Raw genomic sequence first — 13,497 nt, 5'->3', positions numbered from 1 at the left:
CTTAGAGTGACTGTGCTGCATGGGATCAGCTGAAGCCTATGAACCACTTGAGGATGACAGTAGTGTAATAGAAGATGGAACTTTGCCCACTTAGCTGACTACCACATAGAGAAGCCGATCAACTCCTAGAAAGAAGGATATTTCTCTTCATTAAAATTTAAAATGGTTCCCCAATTGCTTTTGTACTTCTACAGAGTGAAATTAGGACCTTGTTGGGAAAATCATGATTAGGACAGGAAATTATTTTCTAACTCTAGATAATTGTGATGCTATGATAGCTCAAAAAAAGTGTAACTCAAAGTAACATACTTCCATATTTTGCTAAAAAAATGTATCAGAAGTTCTGTTCTGTGATTTGTTAAGTGTTTCTTACATTGATAACAAGAAATGGAACTAAGCAGAAAATTGGTGACACAAGTGAGTTAGTTGCACTAAAACACCCTTTAAAGTTGCCTCCTGAGCCCTGGTACCTCTTAACAATCACAGAAGCACATGGGCCAGAAAATACATTCCAGGTATCACACATATTTCAATCAATCTTTCATTCTCATCAACTAACTCACAAAAAGATCATAAGGCAATTCAGATGTGAAGAGACCTCAGGAGGACTTAGTCCAACCCCCAGCTCAATCAAGGTGAGCTTTAAGATCAGACCAGGTAGCTCAGCATGTTTGACCAATTCATCATGCTGGACTAAATTTGAAACTCTTTACTCAGTTCTTAGGCAAACTACTGACATAAAGAATTGAGAAGTATTCCAATTTCTTAGTTGCCATTTTTGTGGGACATTTTTATTTCCATTTTTGTTTGGTTTAAAACCTCTGGCTATATTAAGTAACTCTACATACACTCAAAAGGCCTGCAGAACAACCTCAAGTAGAAACTCAAGAAGGACCAAGTGACATTTAAAAATCTGTGACTGGTTTAGTTCTGTTAAATACATGGTGGACAAACACAGATTCAATATCACAATTTCCTTGGAACTAATGCCTCATCAAATTATAATTTCATCATTTGAAAGTATGAGAAGTACAGGCTGTGATGGCCAATCATACACAACATAGAGGGACAGGAAAGCTGTTTTAGGAAGACTTGAATAGGTTCAGGGAATTCAGCATTAATTTTACTAAGATGAGGAAAGGAGGAAGGCCGTGAGGAAGCCTTCTGAAAACACCAGAAAATATTTTCTAATGGCTGATGAAAAGAAGAAAGCAAAATCAATATCATAAGTGGATTTACATAAAGCACATAGCTATAAAGATAGGGAAGAGAACAAACCATAAAGAAAGATGTTAGAGGAAAAGTCCAAGCTGAGAAAGACATCCAGAATGGAAAGCATGGTAATGAGGAACTACTAAGCCATATTCAGAACTTGTTAAAACACTGAGTATATGATCAGTGCTGAGTATAGAAGAGGGCTGGACCTATGGACCCTCTCACTGCAGGAGTCCATGTGCCCTGTGCTGGAGCTCCATGTGGATACAACAGGCCATTAATTGCTGGAGAATGCCTAGAATACATCCAAGGAGAAGTTGTATGTATACATTAACATTAAGCCATTAACATGGCTCCATATTAATGTCTGAAATATCCCAATGGCAGGACAATTTGTGAAAAATAACAACTTCATATATCCTACTTGCCTCCATTTGAAAGTTGAATTGGTTTGTGATTGCTATGAAGAATTTGAAATCAGATTGCTCAGATGTAATCTCAAAACTGTGCTTTCTTACAGAAACAAATAGTATCTCATAGGGCAAATGCAGTTTGCCTGAATTTTAACTGCTCTGTCATGACACCATTCCATAGTATCAGTTATTAGCTTAAAATCAGCAAGGTACCAACAGATGCTTAGTAAAAGCTGATGAGGTACATGGCTTCTGCTGGAATTCTCTCTATCAGTGCAGATAAACAATGAGCTGAGAAACAAAAAGAGCTGTTTGTGATGATTTCCTTGTTAGCTACAAAGTAATAAACCATTTTTTTTTCCCAGAAAACTCACTAAAAAATTATGGCACACCAACAACTTAGAGGCTTTACATTTCTGGCAGCCTGACAAGTAATGTTACCATCCAGGGTATGCAGCAATCCTGCTATGGTTCAAAAGGAAATTAGAATGCAGATTTTTTTTTTAAACCACTATCCTTTGAGACATCTCAATCTCATACTTTGTTGAGATATTTGTAGTTACCAGCAACAGAGAATACTTCTTGAGTGGCTTCATTCCTTTTCTCTGTGAAAACTCACAAGATAATGATGAGTCATTGCTCCCTCGAACAGAGAAGATACCACAGGGACCCATGTTACTCCCCTTGTTCAGCATGTGAGAAAAAAACTCTAGATGCTTAGAGATGAGACATGGTTTTCAATATATTCACCTGAGAAATCACTTCTCTTCTTGTGTCAAACTGCCAGCTTTGGATCAGAGGCTGTGTTGGAGCTCGTTGAATATGAAAGAATGGCTTAGCCAGCAGGGTTTTGTCTGTAAGAGGAATTTGGCTTGGGAATTAAGTCTGCCAGGTCCATCAAATCCCCATTGCCTTTGGGAAGAGAAACAATTTCTGAAATGAAGAGTCTTCATTGTTTGCTCTAGAGGGGTTTCTTACCTCTTTTCTACTCTCTGAAGACTCTTTATATACATATTTGGAGAAATTTCATCAGGGAACTGCAATCTTCAGGTGAGCATTAAATTTTTTTTTAAGCTACTCTTTTATTTAAAAAGTAAAAGGGGTAATTTTGGTGCACAATATGAAATATTGGCCTAATTTTAGTAATGTGAATTGTGCAGATGTCGGTGACCAAATATAATGACAATTCAGTTTTGTTTCTGGGATCACTGGTACATGTAACTTGGCTCTCTGAAATGACAATGGACATAACTTTTCCAAAAGATATATTTGGAGTCTTCAGATAAACAGAGAATGGTTCCAGACTGACAGCACCAGGAATAACAGCCACTTACTCACTGTGTAGACTGAAAAAATTACCAATTCCTCCTCAAGGAAGGAAAGTGGGAAGTAGGCCTATTTTGTGGGGCTATTTTCTGATTTTTGTGAAAAGGGATTTGTAGGTTGTTACAAGTGATATGGTTTCACACATTCTTTTTTGCTTCAGACCCCCTTTCAGAGGAGTGGTACTCTCTCTGCTCATAGGACAGCACTGGAGTCCTTCACTAGACCCAGTGTTTGCAGTCACAAATGTTTATCTCATCTCCACAAATCAAGCATGTATATTACATAATTTGAAATCTTACAGCCAGTCCCTGAAAAAAACTCCCTTCTATTGCACACTCTAAACCTCCAAGAGGGCCTGGGGAGAAAGATGGGCATGTTGTACACCAGGTAACAGCACTGCTCTGCTCTACTGCTTCTCGAGGTTCACTTCAGAGGCAGTTTTGCTTTTTCAATATTAGGCTATGGCACAGGCCCCAGCAAAGCAGGAAATACAGTTGGGCTTTTTCCTGCCATCTGAGTTATGGTTTATTTTTCTGGATACTACTTACTTTTATACAAGATTTTGAGGGAAGGAAAATTATTTGTTTCTTGTTGAAAATGAACTCCAAAACACTCAAATGCCAGAATAGTATTTCTTTGCTTGTGCGTATTTTCATGTTCCAGTTTCCCTTTGCATCACAGTTGAAGCAATAACATTAAACTCTTGCTCCATGGACTAGTTCTTAAAATAGGACTATCCTAAAATACAAACAAAAGAGAAGGTTTTCTTTCCCTTAAGTGAGCAAGAAAGAGATATTCTGGTGATATACCCTCTCTCTGTGTTGAAGTATAAACCTTTACATTCTGCATAAAATCTAATGAGAAGTTCCAATCTTTACCTTAGTGTTAGCAGGAAATAGAATTATTATCTTTGACATAACCATTCCTTTGAAAGAATGAAGAGTGAAAGTTAAAATATTTTTTCTGCATGAGGAGATAATAGAACTTTTTGAAATTAGAACAGCAATACTTTAGAGGTAAAAAATTACGCAAGACAGTTTAAGTCTTCTTGCAAAGTTTCTACTTCTCTATAGCAATGTGCAAAATAACAACAAAAACCTAAGCAAACAAACTTACCAGCAGTAAGAGTCATCCTTGAGGTCACAAACCTAACTAAAATCATGACCAGCTTATGTCTTCAAAGAAAATACTTCATGTAGTACACGAAGCTACCTGTATATAACAGTAGGGGATTTTACTGCATTAAGCTCCAAAAGGAAATGAAATTCCTATACTCCCCTATTATGGACCTAGACTCTGTTGGGTCTACATAATTTGCGTTTGATTTCCCAATTTGTATTCACTGTCACTTCAAAATTCTATAATGGAGGACTGGTCTGCCAGTATTTGGGCCTCTTTTTCCTCATCTTTGGTTATATTAATTAATAATTCTGTGATTTGCACCCTTCATTTAGAGTGTTTCAGTCTGTTACTTATCTGAAAACAGCAGCTTAAATGAAAGAAGAAAAGTAATTAATTAACATAAAGACATATAAATCTTTAGAGACATCTATTTACAAAAAAAAGCTATAGTTTTTGTGAACCTACTAAAGCAGGAGATTCTGCACCAGACAGCAACAGTTGTCATAGAACTTATTATTTTCTAAAATATATCATGCTAATCTCACCAGTTACCAGTACATCACTAGGTACTGCTTTAGATGTGAGTTACTAGCCAGACACAAGGTCATGTAAGTGATTTCAATTAGGAGAGGAATCTGGCAAGGGAAGCACATATCTCTGACGTTAAGATGTTTATATATAAGGGAGCAGAAAATCTTGCCCCTTATTAGAAGTGAAGTAGCACACAGTTAGAATGAAGTAAGAGTACACAGAGAGGCAATGTACACAGTAGGACAAAGCAAATGTGCACTCTGGCTTATCTCACACTAACTTTTTCATGTACCTGTGGCCTCAGTGGCACCTTGAAACCAATGGTATCCTTCACAAGTTAAAGACAGGTACTACGTGCTGTAGTAACATGAATAAAAAGCTCATTTCTACTGCAGTGCCATGACTAAAAGGATGCAGTAAACAAAAGCTTTCACATCTTTGCTGTGTAAAAACAGATTTACAGTTTGAAAATTAGAATTTGGGAGTTTTTCTTTCCTCCTTTCAAAATACTGAAAGGGAAAGACAAAACTGAATTTTAAATGTGAAGCCTTTATATTTTACTTTCCTGCGACTCCTTGAGAGTTTTATGTTTCTCAAAAAAGGCTTCAGAGAAATGAAGAAAACTGTATTCTCATTAACTGTTTTGAATATTATTTTTTTCAGATCTTTCTATGGGCTGAAAATACAAATTTATGACAATATTTATCAAAACACATTAAAAATTACATTTTAGAAATGAACAAGTTTTGTCTTTTGGGTGTTCCACTTCAGAGAATGCTTGCACAGGATCAGGTCTTCTCTGTCATGCATGATGCCACCAACCACACTGCTTTGCTGACATGTTATGCATTCCAGTCTGATCCCAGCACAGAAGACAAACTAGGAGTCTCAAACATCAATACAGAACACTGGACTTCCTAACTGACAGCAGGTAGTTGAGGCAAAGAAGAAATTAAAAAAAAAAAAAGTCTTTTGTCAGCCTCTGTAGGAAAAAAAAAAGAAATTTACATAGCAGCATTTTAAAGTAAAATTTGGCACTACTATCTGCATGTCCTTCTCCACAGAAACTGTAGTATTGATCAAAAACCTCACACTAATAAAAAAAAAATTGCTACTCACATATCCTGTATAGTATTTTCAGAAAAAATCTGACAGTGGAAACCCCAATAGCCTATCAGCCCAATGGGCTGTTAAGTTTGACTGACTCTGGTACGTTTCTGCTATGAATATAGTTGCTATGGAAGGAATGTTTAGTGCTGTCTGTCTTCTAAAGGGGTCATGATTTCAAAATATCTCAAATAGCACTGATGGCTTAATGTCTCCAAATAGTACTACATTTAACATTTTCTAAGCGCAGTGAAGACTGTTGTTTATAATTTATTATTCAGAAATTACATTAAAATTTTTTTAATGAAAAAATTATAGAATCTGCTTAAATATTCATTAAAATAAACAATACATTAAAAATTATTTTACAATGTAATAGGTAATAAGAAATAATGAAAGACAGAGAGCTTTAACAAATGGAATTTTAGTACGTGAAAGACACATTTTGAATGAGACCAACTCTATTGTTCACCAAAGCAATGACAAAATTTTCACTTACTGTCCACCAGAACATCATTACACTGCACTGACTTCTTTTCCTCCCTCAAACGAAAAAAAAAGCCTCCAGAGTAGGACCTTTCTATTTCAGTTGTCTTCACGTTTCTTAATCCAGCATTTGGCTCTAACAAAGACAAACATAGGCAATGGTCTAAAAACTGAGCCAATTGTGGGCTGAAAGTTCGTGAAGCATGATCCAATAGAGGACAACTAAAGATAAAAGTATTCTGTCCCCATTATCATCTTCTCTTCCAACTATTTATATGCTTCAATTCCTTAATTAGCATTTTACTAGTTCTCAAATTACAGGCTCCAAGAGAGGACTGGTATGGGATGGATGTTCCCCAAGGTTCAGGGATACCTTAATCCTATGCAAAAATATAGCATGACAGAGAGGCCAAAGGTGGTGTAAAACACCACTGGAAAGAGGATTGATGACTACATTATGCTGCTTTATGCTGGCTGGACATAGCTGTTTAGAATACAGTCTCCAAGCCAGTGCTAGGAGGCCAGATTGCACACTTGCAAAGAGCATTTCAATTAATGAATTTTTTTGCTATCTGAATGAAAAAAATTGAGTGCTGCTCCCCATTTTTTTGAATGACACGGCATGGTTCATCCAGGAGATGCTAATAGCTGTCTGGCAACCTGCAAAATTCAACTGAACAACTGAACTGAATATTTTATAATATCTCTCATGCTTTATACCAGTTAGTTCCCAAAATTATGGCTGTTATTTTTGCTTGCAACATTCTGGTAGTTACGAAAAGGAGTTTTGCCACATGGAGAGCCAGTCAAGATATTTTTATGGTTTCTAAACAATAAACAAGACCAGGTCTTTTAGAACTGTCAGTTTAATACCAAGGTGGACAAACAATCAAATTTTTGAAATTAATAAACCTGTAATTTTACAATTAGTACTTGAAAATGAGACAAAAATGTCACATTCCTACCATAGAGATTTCTCAGGCTGGAATATAAATCATCATACACAAACAATTTTATCAGCATAGCTCTGGCAAGTGTTTCTGGTTCTCTTAAAATTCACCCCTTTATATCTTAATCTGCAGTAAAAAGGGCAGTCTGTCCTGCTGGCACACATACTTTCCATGATTTTTAAAAAGAACTTTTTCACAGCTGACTTGACGTTTGTATTCCACATGCCAGCAATGTCTTCACTAGCGTGTGAGTAGAGTAACAATACATATACAATGCAGTATGTCACTTAGTAATATATCATGGTGTAAAAGAAGATTAATGACATCATCCAGGTAAGGGACAGGATTTGCCTAATATGAGAAATGCAATCATTTAAAAACACAGAAAGAAGAAGAGTGATGATGGAATCGGGCAGGAGGCATGTAAAGGACAAGAAGCCCATTACAGATGTCCCTATTTAGGAATATGTGGCACTGATTTGGACTCCTAACTCTACAGGAGAAAAACAGTGCAGGAAACTGGTGACTTGGCAGACACATGCTGCAAAAGATGACTGATGTTTTTCTATTCTTCATCAAGCAAAATTTAGGAGTTTCTTTCATTTTACTGATCACATCATAAACAAAGTAGATGTAATATTGGAATAACTGACAGCTTGCCCCACAGTAAGGCTATGCTTACAATTCTTAGTTTCTTTTTATTATTATATAGCCTAGGAGTGTTTCTTGCAGAGAAGAATTTTATTGTGATAAGGGTTGCACAAACCCAGATCAAAACGATGGCTCCTGATTGAATGTCCTTCAGTCTGAGGACTAAACAAAAGGCAATGTAAGGGTAAAGACTTATGGAGAATTATGACATGACAATGTTCATCAGCAGCATCACTGACATCAGTTCATTTAGTGATCCAAAGGTCTACATTCTGCTGGCTGCTTTGCAAAGGAAAGTTTTAAAGCAGACTTTTGAAGTCTGAATGGCAGTTTTTCAAATGTGCATGGGATTTCCTTTCTATAGGATGGGAGAGGGTAATAGTATGTTTAAAAAATGTTGAGTAAAACCTGCAAGCTGAGAGCATTGGGGGATTTTTCCACAACACAGAACCAAAGAGGCAAACATTCAAGCAGAGGAAAGTATCCAAGTAGCAGGGAGGTTAAATAGTTTAGATTAGCAAAGGAAAAAGAAAGAAACAAAGAATGCTCTGGGTATGTATGTAATCAGGAGTACAGGTTAGATCAGCACTGCCATTATTTCCACTGTTACTCTCCATGTTCATTGTTAAATAAATTGTGATTCATGTTTCTCAACCACTATCAAACTAGAGTACACTGCCTATGCTTAAACTCAAAATGTTTATTGTACAATGCCACTGAATCCATCGGCATACATGCAAAATTATACCTGGCCAAACAGAGCAACTCAATAAGTGCCACATAAATTTAAAAAATGGAACACCACCACCCAGCCTGGAAGATACTTTCAAATATGAATGTACACTTGCAAATAAAACTCCTCCAAAACTGAAGCAAATAGTAATTTACAGCTAAAAAGCTGCTGGGTTAAATATTTTATTTAAAATGGGGGGCAGGAAAATAAAATAAACTAATGATAGAACTTGAAATAGATTTCCTAGCATCCTAAAAAGAGATCCATCCCCTTCATTTTACCATCACGGCCTGCTTCAGGAGGGCCATTTGCCTATGAAATTCAGTTACTATTTTCAACATGACACTATCTGAAATGTAAAACTATGATCAAAGTACAATAAAGTCCATTGAAATCACAGTTTGTATACAGCTATTCAGTCTTCAACTGAAAAATTTTCTCTTTCCCTCTCTCATGCACATGCATTTTGCCTTCAACTGCACCTAGAGTAAGTACATTTTCCAGGGCTATTTGACTCACAACTTAGCCAGACTACACCAACTGATAGCACTTATTTTCCTGGAAAGCATGTTTTCTGGGCACTGACAAGCACAATTTTTCTGAGTGCAGGGCCCAGCGTTGGGGGGAAAAAAATCAAAATTTGCCATTTATTAAAATAAATGTCCTTGATGCTTTGTGCAGACAAAAATACTTTCCCCTTAACCCCCAAGTCCATTAACTTTAGGAGAGCAGTTCTGCAGTTGCTGGTTTCCTATGATGCCCTTTTCACAGCAACATGATAAGCTCTCAATACACAGTGAGCTGTTCTTTGTAGCTTAATGTAGGATATATGGTAACTTCTTACCTTCTTAACCCTCTGGGATTCCCAGGATTTGTATACTGTGTGTTTTCCTTATCTATTTTTCTAAGAGTTCCACCTAGAATTTAAGAATTTATAAATGTATTATCTTTCCCAGGCATAGTCAATAGATAAGAATTGCACTTTAACTTTCCTTCATAATTTTTTGGTTTTTTATTTTTTTATTGTCAAGACAGTTCAAGTTACTTGTTGCTCCAGGCTGTCTGTTAATTTGTTCATTCTTCCAGAGTTGGCATGCTCTACATATCCATGGGCATAAATCATAGAGTGTTCCTGGTAACAGAAAGCATTTTAATTTAATCCGTAGAGTCTGAACTAAGGCAGGCAACAGAGCCATGACTTTATAAAACACACAGCCACACTGCCTGCATGGCCTGACAACTTTAAAGACAACTTCCAAATTCTTGTCCTAGTCTGTTCTAGTATTAATGCAAACATCAATATCGATTTTTGGGAGATGCTCTTTTCATTCTTACCTAACTAGGAACAGAAAGTGGATACTCCTAAAAGCTTTATAAAGAAGTACTGCTATGGTTTTCTTTAACAACAAACTAGAAAAACCAGGTTGAATATTGAAGTGAGGCAGTTATTTCACATCATTTTTTCTTGAATGATTCCTCTTTAGAGTTGGGCTATCTTTGCAAACCTCTCAATTCCTTCATTTACCTTCTCCCATTAAACTCCTTCCTTTCTTCTGCTTAATGTTTCTGTGAAATCTTGACAATGCTTTTGGGCCATATATACCAATGATCTGGATTGCACCATTATTTATTTTGCTATTTCTTTGTAAGTATAAACATCAAAAGCATACAAGTATATGAGAGACTAGTTAGGCACCCATCACAGTGTCACATTCCCCTTTCTGCTCAAGATCCAGAATACATTATTGTATTCTGCTATTTGACATCAATTTGTCTGAAAGCACTTGCCTGCAGTTTCAACACTTCTCAAGTTAGGACACATCTATCCATAATATAACCAGTTCACTCAAGGAAAGCCACATTAAAATGCTCCTTAGATTAATTTGTACAGACTGTTTTCCATATGTTCCTTAAATATGACAGTAGGATTGAATTCAAAATGTCAACACATTTCACATTAATGAAGTTTAAAAAAAGCTTATTCTAGTATATTTGGATTTGGTTGAACTGAAACTGATTGAGAAATTAGAAAAGTCTTGTTTAAAAATGACGTTCAGGGAAGGTACTTCAAGGGAAAATCTGCATCAGAGTGCTTGCAGCATTGACCAGAAGTGAAGGACTCTCAGCTGTGAGGATGATTGAGTGAATGATTGAATGAAACCTTCCTCTGCTCCATCAACAACACTAGTTTGTATTGGGAACTGCTCCTCTACTTTTCCTTTCCTCCCTTTTTCCTTGGTAAAACAAACAGGCAGAGCAGCTGTTATAATTTTTGAGTTCCTTCCTAGAGGTACTACTACAGGAGCCTTCACTGCACTGTGGAAGCCAGGACAGGCCTGGGCATAATTCTGGTTCTTTTTTGATATCTTATTATTCTTGCAATAAAACATCTCCCAGTTTACTTGGAAATTTACATAACTGTGAAGAGGACAAATGTCTTGCATATATGAGTAGGGAATAGGGTACCCTTGGGTAAATCTGGCAAAGAAATACATTAATATTTGTAAAAAAGCATTATAGTTGTGAGATACCTGAGTATATGATAGAGCTGTTCTCTGCTAACAAGCAAGTAGGCACTGTGTAAAACAGCTACAAGGCAATAGAGTGCCAGACTCCCACATAAGTCAGGCTGTGCTCCATTTACACATCAAGACTCTGTCCTGATAAACATGGCTGCGTGTAGCAGAAATACAGTGGCTCACCCTTAGCTAGTGCCAGATGACTTAAAAGAGTATCTGCCCCACAGACAGTTCTTTTTTCAGAACAAGAACATTTAAGGCACAGGAATAATTAGTGCCTACTCTCCAAAAGCTCTGGCTCATGACTACAGCTGGGCTTCCCTGGTTTCATGTGGGCAAACAAGGAACTGGGTCAGAAGAGAGGGGCAGAGCCTTCTTTAGATGAACTGTTGAAGCAAGGAGCTTTTCCCCTGCAAGCAACTGGGACCACCTCTGACTAATCACTGACTCTGGATTGCTCACAACTCCAGAAAAGATCACACAAAGGTATTAGAAAAAGGGAAACAGGACAAGACACATAACCCAGGTTCATGATGCTACACAATACCTGGCAATTTTGAGGACACCAACACAGCTGTGCCCTTGTGCATAGTACTGAGTGTGGACACCTGCATCAGCTCAAAGGGACAGCAATGAGTGAGAGTGGTAACTGTGAAATTACCTCTGTGATACTTTCCAATACTCCATGTATGAGCTTTCAACATAGTTGTGATGCCACAGCCCCCATCTTGTCCTTTTAGCGTCTCATCCCTAATGAGTTCTTATTATATCTCAGTGCACAGAAGCATCCTGCCCAGACATTGTATTGCTAAATTCTCTGGGCTTTCAGACAACCTGTGATGAAAGATAATTCAAGAAAGGAGAGTTATTTTAATGTTTGGAATCCCATATATTTAACAGCATTTCACTACATGTTATCACTCATCTAACACTGAGTTCTGTCTGAACCCAACAAAAGAGGAAAATAGGCAGAAGAGAAAAAAGGAAGAAGCAGGGTTTCTACTGCTCGTGCACATAGTAGCAGGGGGCTTCAGTTAGGCTGAAAAGACAATAGCCTAAAGGAGAAGACGCGGCTGACTACCAAAGACTGTTGTATACATGGCACAGGCTTTGTACTCTTATTTCACATGACAAGTAGAGTGGATGCTCAAAAAGACTAGCAGTCCAGGAGAGGCAAAAAAGAGTGCATATTAGAAGATCAAATATTTGACAGCCACTGATATTACTGGGTCACACCACCCAGCACACACAACCTAGTTGATGACTGGTGTCTACAGACATAGCTGATTTTAGTCTCCTCAGAACACACTTGAGTAAATACAAACAAATAAAAGGGATATTTGATTCAAGTACCTAAGGTAACAAGCTTCTTCTCTACACAAAAGCAGTGCAGATTTGATATGTGGGGAATGAATTGTGACAGCTCTGACACTCAGATAGTGCCCCTCCAAGTGACGTCATCCGCTTGGCTGGTCCCCACTCTCCACAGTGTATATTAGTTTTCCTCCTTGTCTCAAGCTGTCACTTTAGGTTCATTTCACTGCAGTTGCCAAGCTATTGTAATGGGGAAAAGGAAAGAAAAACTATCAGAGTGAAGCTGCATGACAGTGTAAGTCCGGTAATAAAAGTAAATTAAAGGAGATTTTATTTTTAAATCCCCTCATCCACCTTCCTTTAAAGAAAGCATCCAAACAAACAAACAGACAAACAAACAAAAATCCCAAAACCAAAGAAACAAACCCAAAAAAATCAATAAACAAAACCCCAAAAAAACCTGAAACCCAAAGCAAAATACCCCACAAGGAAAGGCAAATACCCACTTGTAACTTCCAAGCCATTTGAAATAAGACTTAGCATTTTGAGCCATGTTCTACTCTGATTTGGAGCAGGGAAGGGTGGGGAGTGGTGTTAATATAAAGGGGACAAATACTAGTTTTGGGAGTGTGGAGACCTCTGCCAGGTGCAGTCCTGTTTGCTTGCCTTCCTGCATTTACTGAAGGCCCAGAGGTGTCACTCTGTCTGGCCTTGGTAAAGGCTAATCCCTGAAGTATGTTGTGTCCACTTACAAAAAACCTGGGCTGGCTTTAGCAGTAATTAGAGCAGCATCATCTGTAACAGTACAAGTCACCCCAGCTAGTTCTGCAGTGCAAGATGTTCCTCAGCTTTCAAAAGGAGACAGAGTACAACAATGCTGTGGCCAAGTGACAGACTCTCCCCAGAGCGTGATCCAAGGGCAGCACCAGCAGTGTTTGAATTGAGCTACACATAAGAATTCCTTAATTTTCAAGGTGCAGGTGCTCCATGGGTTTCAACCAAACACTATAAAGAAGAAAACACAGGGAAGGGAAGGCAGTCAATGAGAAGACACCAAAAATGTTGACCTTCAGGAGTTTATACAAAAGGGAGAGCAGACTGGCATCAACAAGAGACATAAATACAAAGAC

This window comes from Sturnus vulgaris, chromosome 7 (genome assembly GCF_052056855.1).
Source record: "Sturnus vulgaris isolate bStuVul1 chromosome 7, bStuVul1.hap1, whole genome shotgun sequence".
Taxonomy (NCBI): Eukaryota; Metazoa; Chordata; class Aves; order Passeriformes; family Sturnidae; genus Sturnus; species Sturnus vulgaris.
Note: the sequence above shows the minus strand (reverse complement) of the source record.